This window comes from Anoplophora glabripennis, unplaced genomic scaffold, assembly GCF_000390285.2.
Source record: "Anoplophora glabripennis isolate ALB-LARVAE unplaced genomic scaffold, Agla_2.0 scaffold40, whole genome shotgun sequence".
In the NCBI taxonomy this organism is placed as follows: domain Eukaryota; kingdom Metazoa; phylum Arthropoda; class Insecta; order Coleoptera; family Cerambycidae; genus Anoplophora; species Anoplophora glabripennis.
The window spans coordinates 56193-80245 of NW_019416268.1; positions in this window are offsets into that span (position 1 = coordinate 56193).

Genomic DNA, 24053 nt, shown 5'->3' on the forward strand with positions numbered 1-24053 from the left:
AGAAAAAATATTTTTCACACAATTGCATAATTTGATAGTAACACTAAAACTTCTAAATTTCCAGAAATTTTGATGACAAAGTTATCACTTGTCCAAAAAGATCATTGACGAAAGAAAAAATGTATTTTCTAAATGGGATACTAAAGAAAACAATACTTCTTTAGATGTTTTTTGGACTTTTAATGGCAGCACTATATAAAATATACTTCTGCAAAAATTTTAAGGGAGCAAAAAAATTTTTCGAATTTTTAGTGATTTTTCAGAATGCTGTATCTCAGTTAAAAATGATCGTATCAAGGTTTTAAAAAAAGCATTTTAAAGCGCCGGATGTCTAGTTTCCAGATTTCTTAGCTCAAAATATTTTTAGGAGCGATAGTCATCGCGAAATTCTAAAAAATAAGACTAAAAATTTTTTTTTCAATTTTGTGCGTTTTTTTTCTCGGTCCACGGGCTTGGAAAAATTTTTTACACAAAAATCATGATATGGACTTGATAGCCTGTTCAATCAGCTTTAATTTCTTTTTTAAATTTTTCTCTACGTTAATTTGACCCGGAGATATTCGACTACGAATACAAAAGCATCCGTTTGGCTTTAACCATCGATATCTCAGCAACTAATGATCAGACAGAAAATTGACGAGCAATTTCGAAATCTCGAATAAATTACCTACAAGCCTATGTAGCGTTCTTTTCAAATTCAATGAGCAAAAAATGCCCAATTGTGAAAGAATTGAAAAAAAAAAAATTTTTCATTTTTACGAACGTTACAGGGTGCTCAGAAATGTAAATTTTGCTCCTTTAAATTTTTCTGAAATTTTGATTAAGCGGTCCGGAAAAACCGTTCGATAGATCGATCTGCCCATTTACGGAGCTTTTGGGGGTACATCGAGGTGTAAAAATTCGTACAAGCATTAGACTCTACATCGATATTAGCAAAGATGCGGTCGACTTAACATAACAAGTCAAAAAGTCACTTTTTCACTTTTTTCAAGTTAATGTCGAGGATGAAAGAAAATTTTTTTCTTCCAAGAACGCTACATAGCCTTGTAGGAAGTTTGTTCGAGATTTCGAAACTGCCCGTCAATTTTCTGTCTGATCATTAGTTGCTGAGATATCGATGGTTAAAGCCAAAATGATGCTTTTGTATTCGTAGTCGAATATCTCCGGGTCAAATTAACGTAGAGAAAAATAAAAAAAAAGAAATTAAAGCTGAATGAACAGGCTATCAAGTCCATATCATGATTTTTGTGTAAAAAATTTTTCCAAGCCCGTGGACCGAGGAAAAAAACGCAAAAAATTTAAAAAAATTTTTTTTAGTCTTATTCCTTAGAATTTCGCGATGACTATCGCTCCTAAAATTTTTGAGCTAAGAAATCTGGAAACTAGACATTCGGCGCTTTAAAATGCTTTTTTTAAAACCTTGATACGATCATTTTTAACTGAGATACAGCATTCTGAAAAATCACTAATAATTCGAAAAATTTGTTTGCTCCCTTAATTTTTTGCAGAAGTTTAGTAGTTTTAATAAAAAATTTGCATAGATTTCTTCTAGATAGGTACGTTAGAAATTTAAATATTCAGATTTGCTTCTTATTCTAAAGGCAGCCTGGAGGCATGTATCAAAGTAGTAGGTATTCAAGAAAGTATCTACTGAAATTTAAATTTCAAACTTTTTTGTGTTTTTAGTATTATATGTACATAAACTCTATGCATTAAACTTCATTTTCAGTTTGCAAGTACAGCAGTTGTTATTACAAGGAAAATTTGAGCTGGATAGTTATAATCAATAATCAGGAAATTAATAGTAGGGCAGTTGCACCTTCTGTCCAAGTCTGGTAATTATATACTCTAATATATGACTAAATTGTTATTACACACTTCAAGCATTTGAAAAAGACCCGCTCGCGCATGCGATTCTTGCGAAATTATTAAGTTTTTCATAATTACTATTTTGCCTTGGGGAACAATTTCGACGGACTCAATCTCGCCAGACTATAAAATATGTTTTTCTTCTCTCTATGCAAATCATAGCGCGGCGCTCCGCTGGCAGAAACCTGGGAGGTAAAAATTTTAATTAAAACGGTTAATATTCAGGGCTGGTTTAACGAATACGGCCCTTTCGGGGATCGCCATACATAAGGGAGCGGGACGGGGTGAACAAACAAACGTGCTGATTTAAAAGGCAGCAAAGAATGAGGTGGATATTAAGTTAATAAATAGAGAAGGACGTTATTAATTTTTTATTTATTTTGTTATTATTTTTTATTTCGGGAGATCAAATCATTTGAATGTTGAAAAATTTAGAAAAAAAAATAGTTAAATATTCTAATACACTAGATATTTGAGAAAGTAATGACAATCATTCCTCAAATATGGCCAATGCCTTATTAGTAAGAATATTTCATGTTTTGTGTTTAAATAGGTACATTTAAAATATGTAAAACTTAAAAATGTATCAGAATTCTTCAAATCTGCTGTAAAATGCATTCAAGATGTCAACACACTTATAAAATACAAGGAAATTGCATATGTCAAAATAGCACTATAGAGAATGTGAAAATACTTAGCAATACCTTAAATTCATTTATAAAACCTCTAATTGTATAAAAACACAAGAAATACCTTTAAATATGTCAAAATACTACCACACCCCTACTACTACCAAAAAAACTTCTTCTTCGAAATATTTCGAAACCTACAAAGATACTTTGAAATACATGAATATTTTCAAAATACCGTGAAAACTTTCGACCTTTAAGTTCCTGTCATGTAATTTTAACATCCAGTTATTGACCATTGACCACGATCATTGATCTTCAACACCGTTAGCCAATAACCTTTGACTCCCAGGCCATTAATATTTGACTTCCTAGTTTCGGTCCTTTGGCTTTTAGTCATTGACCTTTCATCTGTCACTGTTCTGCTTTGACTTTATCTTTGGTCTTTAACCTTTGAAACAAGTTTTATGCATTTTTAATCTACTTGGAAGTATATTGTATTCTAAAATTGTTTCGATATACTTTAATGTTTTCTTAAGTCGTTCCTTTATACTATGACATTTTACAGCGTTTCTTTTTAATATTACAAAAGATATTTCAAATAATTTTTAAGCTGTTTTGATGTATGGTGATGCTTCCCGAAATTGCTTTTACATAATTTAAAGCATCGTAAAACTGCTTCAATACATTTCGAAATATTTCCCTTACTTCAAAGAACTTTTCAAGGTACGTATTTCAAAACGAACTGTTATACCTTGCGTATTTACGAACTGTAACAAACAATTCCATTTTATACCCCAAAAGAACGCAGATTTTTTTTTGCTATTTTTGTTTTCAACGCTTTCAGTGTGTTTGTAGACCACTCCACATATAAAACTACTCGATGGAAAAATAAAATAACAGCGCTTTTCGCCAAGGCTAAACAATACACCTATAAATTTGTCCTGGGACGGCAAGATTCCACTCCTGCAAACATCCCGCATCTGAAGAAGCCCTCTTATGTGGCGGGGTCATACATAACGCAAGAAATGGCTGGCGCAGACACGTAGCTTTATTTATGTAGAAAGTTTGGATGGTTTACGCGACGACATCCGAACGAACGTTTCGTCGCGGCGATTGGAGCATGCGGCCGTCAGGCCCTTTGTCTTTCCGGTAAGTGTGTTAATGCGATGTGTATGAAGCCCTTCTCCCGCTAACTGGTTCTGGATTAGGACGATGTTGTTCCAGATATGAATTTGCATATTATATTCTGCAGCGCGCGGGTGCATGTGTGCTATAGACGTTTCCTATAACAAAGGGGGTTCTCTTCAAGTATATAATTTGGAAATGTGGTAACCTTACTAGGCGAGCGGTTTACCCCTAAAAAGATGCTTCTAAATGAACCTACTAAATTTTTAAAATAAAAACCTACAGCATGAAATTTTTTTTATTTTATAAAGTATATTTTTCTGATAATTTACATATTTTTTTATATTTTTCAGCGTGATCATTGTTATAAACAAAAAAGTTGTCAAAAAAATCACTCGCCATTTATTGTAAAATGGACCAAAATAAACACTTTTTGTTCTTTGACAAAAATTCGAAAAATGCTTCGTTTCCGAGATATTTACAATTTAATGTGAAAAAAGTGACGAAATCGACAAACTTTCGGAATTTTTTTCTCAAAAACTACTGAACAGAGTTTAATTCTAAAAAAAGCATAATAATCGGCAGATCTTCTACTTTAAGATATATATTTTTGGTTAGGTCAATTATTTTATTGAAGATCTAAAGCGAGTAAATAACAGTCTAATAGAAAATCATGATAAATATACGCATCAAAATGGCGGCCTCAGTGGCGCCACGTCGCGTGCGAAACACTTCAAATTCAAATTTTCTTTTTACAATATCTTGGACTAGATTATATTTACAGTAAACATAATGTTATTAGGATATTTTTAATCGATATATAACAATAACATTTAATGATTCAATCGGCTAATGCGGAAATCACCATAATTTTTCCTACATTTATAATAATTAAATATAATTTCTACGAAAAATTGTAACTGTTTGTCATCGAACCTGGAATGCTGTGCAGTCTGTGCGTGCTCAGATGAATGTCAGAATGTTCCATTCGAAATTGATGATGAAACACTTATTTCAACTCAAGAACTTGTCGAAAATAACGAAATTCTTATTATTTAAAAATTAAATAAAAAAGAAATCAATATACTTTTATTGCTCTTAATATTTTTGTAAAATAAAAATAAAATATTTATCCTATACAATAAATTATCCAATATTTTTTTTATTTTTCGAGACCTCTAGGTCAATTATTAGTATTAAGTTAATTTTACGATTTAAAAAGCCTATTTAGTTTAGTTTTGGTATAACTTTCAAGTCATTTATAAAGCCAAAAATCGAATATTTAAATTTTACTAATTACTTGCAAAAACCTTACTCCGGTTATAAAACCAAACAAAATGACCTTTTGAACATTTGTAGTGTTAACATATATCGATTAAAAAAAATCATTATAATGTTTATTGTAAATATAATCTAATTCAAGATATTGTAAAAGGAAAATTTATATTTAAAGTTATCGTAATTTTATTTAAGACTTTTTTTACTCGTTTTAAACCTTCAATAAAAAGATTGACTCATACCAAAAAAATATATCTTAAAATAGAAAATTTGCCGATTATTATGCTTTTTTTAGAATTAAAATCTGTTCAGTAATTTTTGAGAAAAAAATTTCGAAAATGTCGCTTTCGTCACTTTTTTCACATTAAATATGTATGTTGTAAATATCTCCGAAACGAAGCATTTTTCGAATTTTTGTCAAAGAACAAAAAGTGTTTATTTTGGTACATTTTACGATACAAAAATAATAATAATAAGAAGAAGAAAAATATACCATCCTTCGCCATTCAAACTATGAATTTTTTCTGTTCAGTATATTTTACATCTAATTACAAAGTTTAACTCCGTTTCTTCAACTCAGTTTTTCCTAAAGGAGCAAAATGTTGGAAACTTGAAATAACTGTACCCAATTATCCTAACCCTTGTTTATAATCTTGGACAAAAAATTATTATGCCTACATGGATTATGTTCACGAAAACTTTTGCTAATAGTAGAATACACTAATAAAATACTGCAGTGAATTTCGGTACACCCTGTATATGTGTACATTTCCAAACACCAAGTAGCTTCTACAATAATTAAATTCAGATTGAATTCGAACTTGCATTATTTTTCCTAGTTTTTGATGTGATTCAAACGGGTTTCATATTTACGAATTAATTTTCAAAGTTAATAAAAATTTATAGACGTAGACAGTAATTTCATGAAATCGATAAAAAGCGTTGATGGATATATCACAAAAAAGCCGAGAACAGTTTTTTAAACACCGCCAAGCTGCGGTTTTCATTGCATAGTTAGGCGTGGGATTTAGTGCTATTCTCTGCTCTCTTTTACCTTTCAATAATGCTCCAGCGAGATATTGCCTGAAAAATATATCTAGGACTCTTTATACCATATAATGGGTATTGGATTTATTATTTAAATTGGCCATTAATTCCATCGAATAGCTTTTATATTACCGGCTCAATATTGGGGCTCGCCCACAGTGTGTATAAAGAATTCCATTATTAGGAAAAAGTATAATTTATGAACAGTCCCATTCAAGTTTTTCGGGATTCACGTCTCTCAGCACCGTTATGTCGAAATTGAGTTTTCAATATATGCAATTCATCTCATGTATTATATCACGCAAATACATATCTATAAGATATAATATATACATTTTTTGCTATTAATCAAAAAAGAAAATTGCGGTACATAAAAAACACTTCTTTTATTCAACATTTCTTGATTAACCTACATGCAGATAATTTTATTACAGTATTTAAAGGATACTGAAAATTCCTGTGAAGCACTTTTGTAGTTTTTCGTATGTACTCAAATAAATTTTGTGAATTTCTCATCAGTACAAGTATGTACAAGTCTTTTGTACTGATGAGAAATGCACAATTTTGTTTTTACATTGGGTTGTCAGATTGCGGAATGTGTCGATTTGTTATTTCCACGGACGGTGTTTCTCTTTTAACAGCCTTTAAGTTTAATGAATTATTTAGTGATCTATTAAAAAAAACGTTGTACAAATTTGGTTTTGGTAAAAATTTTGGTGACTCTCAGTAAAAGCTCAGCATTTAAACAGAAATATGTGGTTTATTGATGAAATTAGAAACGGTGAACACAAGAGCAGGTCTTAGTCACTTTTATGAAGAAGCCTCTGGCGGTTTGTTTATCTAACTCTTTTCTTGCTATTTTATATAAAAGGGTACGAATTTAATATATTTAACGCATTTAAGATTCACCTTGTATATGTAAGTATAGTAAGTTTCTTTATTTAAATTAAATAGAGATTTTTTTCTAAGTGGATGGAAGTATAAAGATACATGATTTTTTCAGTTAAGTCTTGCGAAATTGCGTCCAACGTTTACTATGGCTGGAGAGAACCCTTAATTTTTCCGCTATGAAATTCAGTTGCTACCGAACTAGACGACAACCAGCTGTTACCTGTCTGCTTAGGAATTGTAAACAAAACCATAAAACCGTGCTCGGGAAATAAAATTATTTTGTTGTAAAATCTCCCGTGGTCGACTTTTACGGCTGGAGCATGTGACACGATGTATTTTCATAATGGCGCGGTTATATGCTCAATAGCACCGGCGCGTCCGCCAATAATTAAAGACAAGAGCGAAGAGACATACTTCTACACGTATGAAGGAAACTTATTGGGGTGAAGCTAAAAACAATTTTTGTAAGTTAGAATTTTCTCAAATGACAAAAGTAAAACCGTTCATTCTATATAAAATATGACGTTGAGTATTTTTCGCTATTTGTCCGTTTTACGAGCGCTTTTTAGCAAAGAGTGAAACACGCGAATGCTGAAACGGCGTTTCAGCAAGGGAATGAAAGCATGGCTGAAATATCGTCTGATTTGTTTGATGACGTTTTTATGTCGGCGATTTGGCGGAATCGTGACGTGACATCTTACATATTTCCAGTGATTTATTTTTGCCTAAAAGCGTATTTACCCATCTGTTGAAAGATTCGCGGCCGATTCCCTTTTACTCTCCGTAATTTCCCCGCGAAAGTGAAATCTTACGACCATATTAAAAATGATTTAGATGCAGAAAGCATTTTTTATCGCCAGAGAAATTTATTGGGTAAGTGTAAAAAATCAGATTTCCATAATATAGTACACAGAGACAAGTTTAGTTATTTTTTTACTTCACTTTTCTTTGATCTGCACTTTTTATTCTCGGGCTAGGCTCCATGGGAACGGACCTGTTACCAGAACCCCTAGGCCCGCCCTGATGTTGATTCGCTATTAGGGTTTCTGATTTCTCGGCCTATTTTTTTTCTCGGGTCTCGAGAATTCTCGACTAGGAATTCCCGGGAATTCTCGAATTCTCGAGAAATTTCTAAAACTTAAAAAGTCATAATTTTGGTATTGCAATGCAAAATATAAACATGCTATTATACTTAACAATCATCATTAACATTTATTATTTATTCAGTATTTTTATTAATTACTTATGTTTCTACTTCTACTAACAAAACTAAATTAAACTTTGAGTTTCTTCTTAAAAACCTTTAACTTGTTTTTTTATTAAACACTTTCAATATACTTATGTTTATTTCAATGTTTTTGAATCGTAGTTTTCTTCCAATAATAATTATTAATAATCATTAATCATGCAGTCTTTTAATTAAATAAATAGTAAATAAGGAATTTAACCGAAGAAATCTTAAAAAAAAAAAGCTTTAATTTAAAGATACAGAAGCGTTCTTCCTATTAATTTATCACTTATAATCACAATCTTTTAATTAACAAAACAAAAATAAAATAATCAACTAAAGGAACAGGAACTAAATATTTTCATAATCAACATCAACATTAGGTATCTGCTTATAATAAAATTTCTACACAGACTTATAACTAGGTACAGGGTGATTCACTATATTTTGACCCCCCTTTAACTTTTTTGTTTTAAGAGTTATAAAAAAATGTGAAATACAAAAGTTGCACGATTTTTTATGAAATTTTCGAATATGATAGTAGAAAAACAAATGAAGTTCAAACAAAATGGCCGCGGATGTTAACTTTGTTAATTTAAATGGAACACCCTGTATATTTTTACACATTTGGATAGAACGTTCCCTGTCGAGCACAGTCATATATGGTTTGTTGGGTCCATCTCTAACAATAAGCGAGATAATATTAAAAAACGAAAAGAACGTTTTTTATTAAGAAAATAAAATATTTTGTAATTGTTGGACGTTTTTCGGGCATTTCTGCCTTTTTTCCAATTACGTAAGGATTTAGATTTATTTGCAATATATTTTGACATATCGAACATTGATATAGTCCAAAATGGGTATAAGTATTTTAACTAAATCGCACTAATTAGTCCGTGAGAGGCTTATTTACTCATGGACAATGTTATATGGTAGGCCGTGACAGTGACAGGTAATATTATGACAACATTGTTATTGTTTGACAGTTTGTATTATTATAAGTCCTGTGATGGAAAACCGTGTTGTATAAGGAGCGGTTCCATCCGTAGCGACCTTAGAACCATAATAGGAACCGGAATGAATATGAGAGAGGGTCTAGAGCCTAGGGACTCCGCTAGCGGTTTTGCCCCCACAAACCCTAGCACAAGAGCAGGTCAATGATTCCTAGCTATGGAAGTGCAATGTAAGTCTGTAACCAGTATATAGACCATGGCAGAAAAACTATACCACTGTAAATTCAATATGGGCCGCTACAATTTATTCTTATGAATAAATGAGAATTTGTTTTTTATGTTCAGACTGCTGAAATAATACCATTAATTAACTCCGCTTTAATTTTTTTTCGGGATGCCCTTTGGATCATTTGAAATATTTCTTACGCCGTAATAATTAACAAAATTAATTAGGGAATTATCATTGAGGCGGAGCGACACAATGCGAATTCTTTTAATTTTTAAAATGTTAATTACTTCTGTAATTGACAGAATTTAAATTGCTTGATTACCATTTCGTCGGGACCTGGGCGTCCTTCCCCCTTCGCCCCCCGTCTCGTTTTTCGCGTCGCACAAAAGAATGGCCTGGTGGCTTAATTAGCACCGAGGTGGGTATTTCCAAATTAAACGGGGTGGAGGTCGTTTTTGCACGTGAATCGTAGGACCGCGGTTGATCCACGCAAAGAAATTTCAAGCAACTGATAAGGCGCAAGCTGCCGAATGATTTATGTGTTGCTTGAAGTACTTAAATGTAAAAAATAGCAGTTTAAAATCTTTTGTAGTTTAATGTTCTTGTACATCTTATACTAATAATATTTATTAACAAATGTCCAAAGCTTGAGATAAAATACAACCTCAAAAGAAATCTCTATTGTATATTTTACTGTAGCATATTTAGAAGGTTAAGAGTAATTAAATATGGAAAAAGTATTTGAAAAGTGAATTAATTCCTTTTATATTCACAAAATTTCACAAAATAACGGTTAAAAATACATTGTATACTGATAAATATTTAATGCTCATAATAATTAGACATGAATACTAAATATTCATAAACTTGACTACTGTATTCATCATGAAGATTTTCAGTGTATTCAATAAAGTATTCGTAAATTTTATACAACACTTAAAAATTAACCAAACATTCCACAAAATATGCAGTTTTAGACATCTCTCTGCTTTCTATGACTGAGCTGACCTCCTAATGCCTCTACAGGCGCTTTATTTTTCTTTCAGTGCAAGAGAGGGTCGGAACTCATAAACTGTTGTGATGTTGAATGCTCTCCCGAAAAATTAATACCGTTTTCAGAAAATAAGACAGAGAGTGCGTTGAACCCTCATTTGCACGATTTTTAATTTGATATTTAAGCACATTTCAAGGGAAATGTACTTATTTGCTTAATTTAAATACTGATTTTTTGTGATTATTACAGGTAAACAAAGGTTTTATCAAGCCCTAGTCTCATTTTTAACATGGCGACAATAAATTGCACATGAAAATAAATACAAAATAGTCAAAATATATCAAGCTATATATTTTAAAGCTTTATGTGTGCTATCTAATGATTTATGCAACGTCCAGGTTAAAAATTTTAAATCCTGGAGGACAATATATTTTATAGGACGATATAAATTGCAAGCAAGTCGGATTATGCCTGTTATTCGGCAACCGTCCATTAACTGCACTGCAGCTTACTGCCCTCTGACCCTGTTTGGTCCCTAACGCGCTTTATTAGATATTTATGGAGAATTTACATAACAAATGCGGTTCTGATGGTATCCGTGTTAATTAGTAATTAATTTGCCGGCAAACTAAACTACCACCGTATTCGAATCCTAGGCATAACATTTAAAAGTTTAATCGTATCGATGTTCGATTTGTCCAAAAATCTGTTAGAAACTTGCTTCAAGAAGAGCAGTGGACAATTTGTATTCGTGAACACAAAAAGTTAGTACTAATAATAATATTCATGAAATTTATATTATGAATGTGAAATTATAAAGACAGTACTTAAGGAATAAGAGGATGCGATGCCACAACGTTCTGGTAATAATAACGCAGCTTATAAATGTTTAATTCAAGTCATAAATAAACTTCTTCTGTTTATAACTTTTGATCTAATAAATATTTTTTGACGGTCGATTGCTAATTTTTTGTTTTTTTTTGTAGTCGAAAAAAAGTACTTTACTGTTTTCTCGTGGAAATGAACGGAAAAAAGTTATAAACGAAAAACGTCTATTTTTTGTATTGTAGCATAATTAGAAAAGATTAGGGGTAATCATGTATTAATCGGAACCAACAATCAAAATATATTTAAAAAATATTCCTTGTAATCACAGAATAACGACACCTAGTCCAGACGGTATCTGTTTCAAAGAGTTAATATTTGGGTGAAGAAATAAAAAATTTTCTATGCGCATAAAAAAAACGTGGGCTTAACTTTTGGCGGCACAATATGTTAAAAAAATTCGAAAAATGTCATATTTTTCTTCCTATTTAATTATGTAACTTTTCAAAAGTTGATTTTAGGCGAAAATGGAAGAGGAAAAAAATGTTTATAATTAAATTTTACAAAATATGACTAGTTACAAATCGAATGAATCATGATTATTGTTGCAAAAACCGAAAAAAACGTCAAAAATGGGGTTAAAAAACATAACCATTTAGAGAATTTTTTTGGGGTCTTTAAATTGGGTATAGGACCTTCATACTTGTCTCAAGAAAACTTCCATGTTATGTAGAATCATCACACCAAATTTCATCAAAATCGGTTGTATAGATTTTGCATAATAATTTTGCAATCCAGATTTTGAAAAACATTTGCAAATTTTCAAAATTTTGCACAGCAAAACCCAAGGCCCTTAAATACTTGAAAATTTAATTACATATAGAAGAGCTCTCAAGCTTTCAAACGTTTTTCGAATTTTGAATTCGAATCCGTCAATTAGGAGAGTTCTGGCACTTGTTTAAACATTGGTCGAATTTTTGTACCATAATTTTGTATTTTTGCAATATAATGAGTTAATTTCTCATTTGTTTATATTTTAAACAGTAAATAATATTTGAATTATACTTTAATCACAAAAGAAATGATGATTAAATTAAATTAATTAATTAATTACTAATTTTCGACATATTTTGAAAATAATTATTGTTTAAACAATTTTAGAATATTTAAATAAATTTGTTTTTGATCTTTGATAAACAGTATATAAGTTTAATATAATAAGTTTGATACAATAAAAAAAATAAAGTTGATAGTTAAAGTTTAAAGAAAAATAATTATCGGACTGTTGAAAGACCAATAATTATTAACGATAGGCACTTGAAAATACGATAATTGTTTTTTTTAAATCGCGAGACATCGATTTAAAAAAAAGATCATCAAAATCGGACCTCTAGAAGCTGAGATATTAAAAATTTTTAAGCGTGTCGCGGTTTTGAACTCGCCGACTCAATTTCGAGCAGGCCGAAGCAGCCTCGCTCTCTGCTTCTCCCACACATCACCCGTACGATTTTCTTGAATTTCTCGCATGATTAAAGCGTTTTAAAGTAGGTTGCCAATATAGAAAAGTATTGCAAACTTAGACCTGGTAAGTACTCGAAATACCAAAGGTATTTTTCGAAAAATTAGCTCGGATGTCCCAGTACATTTAGTGTAAATGACGGTTAACTTTGATCGGCTATAACTACGTAACTAATTGACCAATCAATCTGTTTCTTTTTTAAAGAAGCGTCTTTCCAATAACTTTTAAAACCTGCTTTAGAAAATTTGATTTGATCGAATATTCACAAAATTATTCTAATTGTTTTATAAGTACAAAAATTCGCAAAAGATAAGCGCCAGAGCTCTCCTAATCGACTAATTTGAATTTTTCAAAAAGCGTTTGAAAGCGTGAGAGCCCTTCTATATGTTATTAAATTTTCAAGTATCTAAGGGCCTTGGTTTTTGCTGTGCAAAATTTTTAAAATTTGCAAAATATTTTTCAAAATCTGGATTGCAAAATTATTATGCAAAATCTATATAACCGATTTTGATGAAATTTGGTGTGATGATTCTACATAACATGAAGTTTTCTTGAGACAAGTATGAAGGTCCTATACCCAATTTAAAGACCCCAAAAAAAAATTCTTTCAAAAGGTAATGTTTTTTAAACCCATTTTTGACGATTTTTTCGGTTTTTGCAATAATAATCATGATTCATATCGATATGTAACTAGTCATATTTTGTAAAATTTAATTACAAACATTTTTTCCTCTTTCATTTTCGCCTAAAATCAACTATTGAAAAGATACATAATTAAATAAGAAGATAAATATGACATTTTTGAATTTTTTTAACATATTGTGTCGCCAAAAGTAAGCCCACGTTTTTTTTATGCGCAGAGAAACATTTTCATTTCTAGTGATAGTTGAAAGCCAAAAAGCCAAAAATCTCCGTGGATATACGATTCACCCTAACCAAAACAGATACCGCCTAGTCTAGACTGCGAATGCGCTGTATGCATTAATATAAATACTGTGTGGATTTTAGTAATCATATTCGTTCAATATAAATTTAAAATATTCAGATTTCAGTGAATTTAGTGAATACTGAGTACACCATTTTTTTTTTGGTTTAAGCATATTTTCGCTGATTGTAGGGACCACAAAATTTGAAACCAGAAACGAGCCATACATTTCCGAAGATTTTTTCGCCTTGAAACACGGTTTTTCGCAATTTTAGATTAGGGTATCTTTAAAACTTGAAGTGGTCATATTTTGTCGGTCTATATTACTGAATAATGTACCTACTCAGGTTTAATTTTGAGGAGTACGTGATCTATTATACCCGCAGAAAAACGTTGACGAAATTATTTTTCATTTGGCTAAATATGAACATTGAAATTTAGTTTCTTCGAAATAAAAATGAGCTTTCTTTACTGACGTTCCGCTGATTTTTCTCGATCACTTCGAGGATTTAAGGTCAAAGTGCGTCGAACGTAGAGCGGACTCTTCGAGGGCTTATAAAAAAATCCTTTAAATAAGTAGGCGTGGGAATAATCCGATTACTCTCAGTTTCAGCGAAAGATAAAGTGCACTCAAGAAAGAAATTAAAAGCCAATCAGGCGCTGGGGCTCGTGTGATTCGATTTATTTAACAAAGTTCCGCACAATGCGTCCAATTTTATCAGAAAATCACATTATTCCCTTTTCCTTCTTTGAAGGAGGCCCTAATGTATTCCGGCGCGAGATAAAAGGCCGTATAAAGAACGCAAATTATGTCGGATAAAGAAAGATAAATGAACGGTGCTAAGAGAAATATTAAATCAGCAATAAGTAGGTCTAAGCTACTACGTTGTGGGTGGGCGCGGAGAGGGGGAGATCCCGTCTTGTTTCGTAATAAATTTTTCATTTCATCCCTGTGAGGCGTTACAACGCCGTATAACAGCGCCCCTTGACTAAGAATCGATAATACAGTTCTCTTTTCACAATTTATTGCTAATAAAACTGATGCTAAAATACACCAACGCGAAATGTTTAAGAATTGAGTTGTTTCCTAAAATTAAATTCTAAATAAAACGGTTATAAAGTACATATCTATGTAAACATCATGATGAAATTTCTAGGCGCAGATGAAAAACCTATTTATTTAGACTAGAGGGTGTCTAAAAACATAATTGAATTAATTTCACAAATACTTATCCTGATCATAACTGCTTTGAAAAGCATTTGTTACCCGCAAGGAGGAACCATTGATATAAAATATGATAAAAATTGTATTCTATATAGATGTCTCAACAATCTGGTTTGCTTTGTTTTCGTTAAATAATATTTGAAATTTCAAAATTTTTTTAATATTTCTATTTTTTTAATATTTCGCTTATAAAATGATAAAATTATGAAGTGTATGACACATCGCTGGATTCATAGTTAAAAATTCTATCCGATCCAAAATATACGAGGTTAGTCAAAAATAAATATTGATGGAATTGATTTCCGGTCAAACTGGAAATAGAACAAATGCACGACCATCACCCAAATGTGTTTATCAGATTTTCAACTACATCTTTTTTAAATTGATGTTCAATTCTTTTTCTAATTGCGTATTCTGATTCCTCACTGTTTGTCTATCTTTATATTTTGTCCCATTTAAATATATTAATAGCAATGTGTAAATAGACAGAAATTTCGATTTTTTTTTTCAAGAAAAGGGGGTCTGTACGCCACACGCAGGTAATAAATGCCTGAAGATGATTTTTATTGCTTCCTAGGCCGTAGAATGATGCAATCGAAATTTTTCGCGTCAAAATTTGCTGCACAGTCTGCTTGTACATGAAATAAGCATCGTAAATATTTAGTTTGCTGTAATAAGAATTGGAAATTTTTATTACATTTCAATGTTGGTAATCCTGTTACGTATTATTATTTATAATTTGGCAGTACCAACGACGGCCAATAGAAGTGGATGCAGCTTAAGAGTCAATATTAATACACTGCATCTAATTGCATACTGCTCTATGCAATCACTAGTGTATTTATCTTGACAGTTGTTAAGATGTTCTAAAATTACGTCATATGCATAAAATCTGCAAAAAATAATAATTCAAAATATAATTTGTCGCCGTACAGTGACGTCTGTGATTAAAAATTATAATATACATGCAAATGAAAACCACGATACCGACATAGGGAAATACTTTTTAATAGTTTGGTAACGAACTTATAGCAAATGTACCACAAACTTCCGGTTACCGAATCAACGTGCGAACTTCCTATCGAAGTTCCTCCTGCCCTCGATGCATATATATGAATTCCTTTCCTGCAAAGTATGGCAGATGTGGCATTCCCTCGCTATCTCCCGGAATTTAATTAATGCAACCGCGCAGAATGACAAACCGGAAGATTTCCCGGAACAACTTATTAAAAATTTCCGAGCTGGATTCCGGCAGAGGTGAATTATCCGCGAATTACCTGCGGATAAATCCTTTTCCCTTATCGCCGATGGCGTTGGATAGCGGAACGCCCTAAGGGAAATCGTAGCTTCCATATACTTAGGGCAGTTTTTCAGATGAATGTTAAATACGATTTAACTAAATCTGGTTTTTGTTGCTAAGGTATGAGACAATTGATCGGCTATTGCTTTAATTAAATCCAATTTAATTGTTCTGATAAATCGATCTTCTATGAATTAACATTGACTTGAAAACTGTTAGGCATAACTTAAGTCTTACAAGTCAAAGTTTCATAATTCCGAAAAGCATTATTCAAGACAAAATTCTAGTTTTCGTCTCATAAATATCTAAGCTCTTCAGCGTTCAAATGGCTAGACAGATAGGTAATTATCTTTCTCCTTACCCTACTGAAGAAATAGAACAGTTTCGCTTGAAGCAACAAAAATTATTGAAGAAAAATCACGTCAGTCCAGTTTCAGTGCAAGATTGCTGATGAAGAAAATTGAATCATAATAAATCGCCCAACCTAGCAGTAGACACATTCGAAAAGAATTAAATTAATTCTTCGTTATATAAAAATAATAACTCACTCCAGTAGGGCCATAAGTGAATCAAACCACAATTTTGCCTATTTCTTACTCCGATAAAATAGTTTTTTATAATCTTCTCCATGGAAATTGTAATGTGCCAGTCATTTCGTATAGTGTTCCAATATGTTCAGCCGCGCGTGCAAACCTAGAGAATTCTACAAGCGCACATTTCTATCTTTAATTATAATCTACAAAATAACAGACGACTGAGGCTACACGGTTTGACTTCTTGAAAATATTTCTATGTCAGTGTCTAGCTGAGACATGTCAATGCGTATTATAAGCGTACAAGGAAAGGAAAGACGTAACATTATTGCTTCAATAAGTGATGTTAAAAATGGAAATCGAGTGCGGTATTAGTGGTCAATCTGACAATAATCAGGGTAATCGTAAACGACCGAATTTAACAGATCAATGTTGTATGATAAACAATGTGCATAAGGACATTCGAGCACGAAACGCGAATATGTCAGTGAGTGATACCGTGCGTTAAAAAGTGTAAACATGCGAACAGCCGAATACGTGGTATGAGAAAATTTGAAATTGACAATTACGTTAATTATGCTATGCGTAGAAAGTGTAACGCATTTTTGTTAAAAATAAACTTCCTTTATTAAAGAAAACTGAATAAGCAATCACAGAAGATGAAAATTAACCTAGATTGAACCGAAAATGTTTATTGCATACTGCTGTAAAAGAAATTTTCGTTATTTAAAACGTATTGTAATATGGCGAAGAGAATATCTAGAAAAAATACGGGGAACACACAGTATCCAAAGCAAGTATTAAATATCAATAGAGGACAAAATTAATTTTTAGGATTTTCTATACTACTAGACATTCGCTGGAAAACGACGGCGATTAATAATTACGCATAACAAAGTGAATGCGGATTTTTTAATAATGGTATAAACACTTTTGAGTCGCGACGAATGGGAGATTATTATTATTCGAAAAATAATTTGCATCTATTTTACTTCACGTGGAACCCGATGCACTGATTGTCATAGATAATACGCCTTACCATAGTATACGAATATAAATATTACCAACAACTGCATAGAGAAAAGATTTCATGGAGAGATTAAATGAAAAACATTCGAAATAAAGACACGACATTAAAAGTACTAAAATTATTAGCAATTGCAGAGAAATAAAAAGTCTAAATAAAGCGTTAAAGCGTTGGGTTCTTCCTATGATAAAAAAAGAAAAAAATGTGTATGTGGGTGTCCCAAAAACTAACTCAAGATTTGAATTGTGTGCCATTTTCATTGCGGTTAGAAAAAATGGAGCACTATATGACGACTGAATTAGTGAAAATTGTAAAAATTCATTACTAGTACGGATAGTGTGTAGTTGAGACTGTGCGCAACGTGGAATTTTCGGTAGAAGGAACGCCCCGAATTATAAAAAAAATTAGTTGCTAACTTTGAAGAGACAGGTTCGGTTGCAGACAAAACATAGGCCGGCATCGCACTGGCCGTTCAGCCGAAAATATTACTACAGTATGTGTAGCGGAAATTCCCGTAACTTGAGTGCGTCGTCAGTCATTGCAATTAAACATTTCAAAAAGCACATCGCAGTGAATTTTAACAAATGAATCTGCATCTGCATCCATTGTTAACGCAGGAATTGAAACCAGACTATCATTTAATGCTCCGGACATTCAAAAACCCATGGGTCATTCAAGAACGACCACTGTATATCAAAAGAGTGACAGTGTGGTGTGGAGTGCAAAATCTAGTTTTTCCAAAATCGGTATATTTATTTATTGGTCTATGTTTAATAATTTCTTTAAAATAACCTGAGATATAGGTCTTACTATCCTCCCTTGCTTTCTTCAAAATTTGGAGCTACCACAGGAATAATAGACGATTCTTGGTCTTAATTAAATAAGATATCCAATGATCTATAAAAGTGAGCCACTCTATTATTCTCCCATTTAGCCACCAACTCACATTTAAGCGAGCTTGCAACGGGGTTTCCACCTGAGTAAATCCGGTTGGCTTGGATTCCGAACAATACGCAAATTTTGTTATTCACGTGGCGTCTCTGCCGCCGGCGACGACAAAATCAATTAGAGGCTGTCGCTATAGGTAACGCATTATTTTCATTGTCGGTGCAACGAACATGCAGCCATTTGGGTGCAGCAGCGAGATTAGCGTCGATCGAAAATATCAAATTACCCGACAGGAAGGGTGAAACACAGTGTAATGTAACATCTGATCGAATATGTTGGTACTAAATGCTGTTTAGTATGTGTATTAACACGTGCAGGATCAGTTACATCCATTACCAGTTCGTTGTAAACGCAGATAATATATTTCTTTTTTTTTAATGACAACGCTTGTTACATTAAACTATTATAACTGCAAAGAAAAAAAATAAATGTATTTTGAGCTTAACAGAAAACGTTGGAAGACATTGAGGACTCCTGAAGTCGTGGAATTAAGACGTATGACACATTACACATTACAGTAAATGCTCAATACTGCACCTGGTGTAGTAACTGAGCAATACCACAACCTTGCGTCACTTGGTGCATGGAGAAGTGGAAAAATTTCACTTACATACGTTCTGCAGCCGCAGCATTTCGTCTACAATCACTGTATATCAGTAACATATCCACAAATTCGAGATAACTGTAATTATGAGCTATTGTAATAAAAACTAACAGTTAATAAAGATAACACTCTAAACACTAAACTGGCTGTGTGGACCTTCTTTATTAACTTAATTTCAATTGAACATGTGTACATATACAAAAATATAAAAGAGAATACAAGTACTAACATTTTACTTGACAAATGTCGTATCCTATGTGATTAGGGCAATTTTAAACAGAATGCAAACGTGGAAACAACTGAAAAAATAAGAATTTAATATATTCATTTTGAGTTAAATGAAACTTTCATAAAATATCAACCTTTTAATTTTGTTTTCTGCCAAAAAAGTAATTTTCATACATTTGCTACATATTTTAATTGGATATTTTGCATTAATAATATGACTAAGTATATTTTTTAATTGTTTCTTCAATTGAACAAATTTATTCTGACGTAGAAGTAAAGGAATCATCTTTTAAATCATCTTGTTTTGTAACTCCAACAGAATCAGATTCAGAATCAGAATCAGGACAGATTGAATCAGAAACCATTTCCGAAGATTATATTTGAATTGTTTCTTCAATGTGGTTAGCGCCAATGACTTCCATCCCCCAAGTCTTCTGATGGATGTACCAAGATGTAGAGCTTTTACATATATACGTCGGTTATGAATAGAGTTTTAAATGTCAATTTAAATTTGACAACCTTTGAGGTTTTGTTTGAAGTTTCAAGAAGTGTTGTCATTTGTCTGACATACTAAAATGGACGATATATGAACCAGTACTTGAATTCTGATGATGGTGGTGATGGAGGTGATGGTGGTGATGATGCTGATGGTGATGATGGTAATGATGATGGTAATGATGATGATAATTGCAGCTTTTTGAGGAATAAGTTGCATTTTCTCTGGCATTCGACACTTAAAGAAGCAAATATTCTTTATCGCTTGAAATATTCATTTTTGCTTTCCACTTCAATCATACCTACTGTACATTTGAGACGTAATATTTTAACACTAATTTTCTACTAATATTCACGGAATTACTCAATGCGACCGGTATAACGAGAACGCTGATCAGAACCAAATGACTATTGATACTTTTCTATTACACTAATATTCACATATAAACATAGCAGTTTTAGTAAAAAAGTGATTTAATTTATGTAAATGCCAACGTTCTCTTTTCTTCAATGTTAACAATATTTCCAAAGTTTAGTTTGTAGTTTTTCAAAAATATATTGCTTGATAATAGTTGCAAAGTCACCATTTCAATCTCCAAATTTTTTTGCTCACAGGCCTCCACAAAAAAATCTCCATTTTTGAATTCAGAAGCGGCACTTTGTATCCTCAGAAATAATTAGTTTCGTTCGTAAACTTGTCGATCTACAGGGCTAGAAATGTGCTTCATATAATGACCCCCCCCCCATGTACTTGCAGGTCATTATGGTAATGATACATAAATTATATCTTACAACCCGTATTGGAAGCATTATCGCTTTGTGTAGAATCCGCCGAATTTAATATCGGCCGTTACATTCGCTTAATTAATAATTAAGCTAATTAATCAACGTACAATGCACGGCGTACACTGGTAAGTCCCACGACATGGTGTTCCAGTCCCGAGTAATGACAATAAAATTATAGCGCGGGTAATTAATATAGACGGGTTTTGTGTGTACGGGCGGTGGGGGGTAATTACCCTCGCGGAACAATCCCGAAATGTGCATTAAAAAGGAAACGACACCGCCTCGCTTACTGCGAGACACAGCAATTCATTAAGTCGGGGATACATTCTCCATTACTTCAGTTCGAAGCGTAATTTCCTGGAAGTTGTCTTGTCAAGTTGTGGCGAAGAATAAGGAACGTAGATGGCGTCCCTTGATAGGTGAGATGTCAGCGTCGTTCGAGGTTACTTTTGAATATTTTCAGTCATTTGCGGAGTTTAATTATGGTATCAAATGACTTTCCAATAATTAATAAACACATATGTACATGGAAGCCTTCGAAAGTAATGAAACATCATTTGATAACAAGCATACAACAACAACAACAGATTCACCATGAAGTTGAAAGATGTCTGTTCCAGAGAAATCAGGATGGAATCCTGGAACGAGACAGCATTTACAAAAAACCAATCAACATGAATATATATCTGAAAACTGAGTCACATTACCATCCACCACGGAAATAAGGTAGTGACAACACATTAGTGCACCAAGCACGTACCATCTACGAGCCACAACACTTGGACGATATCAATTCTCAGAGGAAACAGAAATATTGTATAAGCCATCAGAAGGATATCAGAGAACAAAAAAAAGAAGCAATATTTAGCAACAGTCTGTCTACCATTTGCATCTGAATCTGAAGAAAACATATTGTTAATGCCGTCTATAGCACTACAAGGAACCAAGGGGCAGCCTTTCTCAGGAGTTGCAAGAACGATGTACGCCAAGGTTCTAGTATCACCTGTACATGCAGCAAAATCTCTATTGGAGAAAGAAGAGAGAAAGATATATATGGCACTTAATAGATCTAATATCAAAATTAGAGTAGAGCAATACAAATTTAAAATAAAGTGGAATAATTTCAACCAAGGTCAGAGCTTAGTAGTAGTAGTAGTAGGAAAGGGGTGACCTCAGCCTGGCAAGTAAGCCACAAGTGGGCCCTTTTTGCCTGCTCCACGGCCCAATTACCGGTCCACTCTCTGCCTTTGACCCTCTTCGAACTTACCGGACGCCCTAATGAAGGCCAGGACTTTGGTCCATGGAAAGTCCCTCACCTCAACCCCTTGCAGCTCTTCAGCACTAAAAACTTTATGTCTTAACCCCCCAAAGGCTGCACAGTGTCCCAGAAGGTGGACAGGGGTGTCCTCCCCTACTCCATATTTCGGGCATAAAGGGTCCCCAATTCCTATTAAACTTAAATGCCTTAAATTAGTCTGCAATAGCCTGTCAAAATCCCCACCATTTGGTTTAGGGCTTAGAACTGCCTTTACCACATCCAATACGAACCAGACGACTTCTCTCCAGTTTCAGAATTTAGAAGAAACCTTCACATATGTTCCTCGAAACATCTAAAGAATAAATAGATTGAAAATTGTTCAACCAAATAATATAAGCATTAGTTGATACATTCGACCAATATACGGGTATTCCAAAACCGGATAAATTCTCAGGATTCAGTCATAAAAAAAAGTTGTAGGATATCAGAAAAGCGATATTCTGGAACCTTGGATTTGACCTTGGCCTTAAGTTTCAAGGTCAAGCCTAGGTCAACTTGGAAATATTAGATGGAACATCCCACATTTTATGTTAGAAATCGACAGAGCGAAAATTTTCGTCCGAATATGGGATCATTTGGAAATCAGTAATTTTTCTCTGAATAACTTGACAAAATTTGATTTGATCTTGAACCTTAAGGTCAAATTCAAATCCAAGACCACCAGCATTCTATTACATCTGTTATCTGAATCTTTTTTGTGGCGACCTGTATATTTATGACCATTACCCCAAAAGACTTACCGAATGTCCTGGCAGTTTTATTTTCGTCTACGTTGTTGCTCATGTTGTCTGTTGCCTCAAAAATCTTAAGTTCTTCTTCAGCCGTTATGAGAAGGTGATAGGAAGAACGGTGAAACTTTAGCTTTGAATAGATAAGAAAGAATCAATAGTTTACGAAGTTTGACTCGCTTTTTTAAGGTCCACTTTGTAAATACGATTTTCTTCACAAGAAATATAGAGCATTATTAGCGACGACGAAAACGGAATGTTTTCAAATCATCACTTTTTAACGAACTCGGTAAAAACTGCCGCTTCGGCGTAAAATGTATCCCCATGCATAATATATTTCTTTAATGGACTTCAAACAAACCCTTAAATATTTATACCGAGACATTCCGCAAAGAAGGAACGGGGTTAATGAATATTTAAATTTTAAAATATTCCGCAGTATTTGTCCCGACCAAATAAAAGATTTTTATTACGTCGTCCCGCATTAATGCAAGCCTTTCAAGTGCTCCCGCGAAAAATTAATCATTCCTTTTCCCAAGTCCACATCAAACTACGGTTTATGCATGAGCTATAGAGAAGTTTTTATTATTAATTAATTAACGAAGATTTTTTAAGTGTAACGTAATTAGTACTTCATTTTTCTTTATTTGGTCTACAATTAAATAAACACTGTTAAATACGGGATATTTATGAACATGGAGAAAATATATCCATCGATTTTTGCAAGATTAGTAAACAAAGAAATGTGCGCATTGTATGTTGTTATGATGATATAACTGTGACTGTTTCAAATAAAACTAAATGATTGATTACTTTTGCAACAAATGGAAATTGGATACATTTGAATAAGTGAATACAATAATAGATCGACAATCAGTTTTATCTGTTCTACTTTTACTTTACAGCTGAATAGCGCTTTAGCGTTCTTAAGTAGCTACAAAAAGGTATCTTAATATATTTGCAAGTCCGTTAGTACAAAATCTTCGCCTGAAAGAAAGCCCGGCGACTTTTTAAATAGAAAGCGAGATCTACCTCATGTAATAGCTCGAGACGTTGACGATTCCTGGGGATGCCGAGCAAGCTGTGCCGGATTAAATTAGTCGTCCTGCCATTATCGCCGAAAACTGAACCAGATTACGGCCTCCTCCGTCCGCATTCATTAATATCAACATTTACAACTCGGTTTAATCTTAACGTGATTATTTATAGGAAATCGTTACTGCCAAACTACGATTAATCTTAGTTTAAACCGATGCCTATGGTTTTCCATCGGACTAATAAAGACCCGCCTTAGAAGCGGCATGACAAATGGGGCTCGAACCAGAAGGTCGTTGTTTTAGTCGACC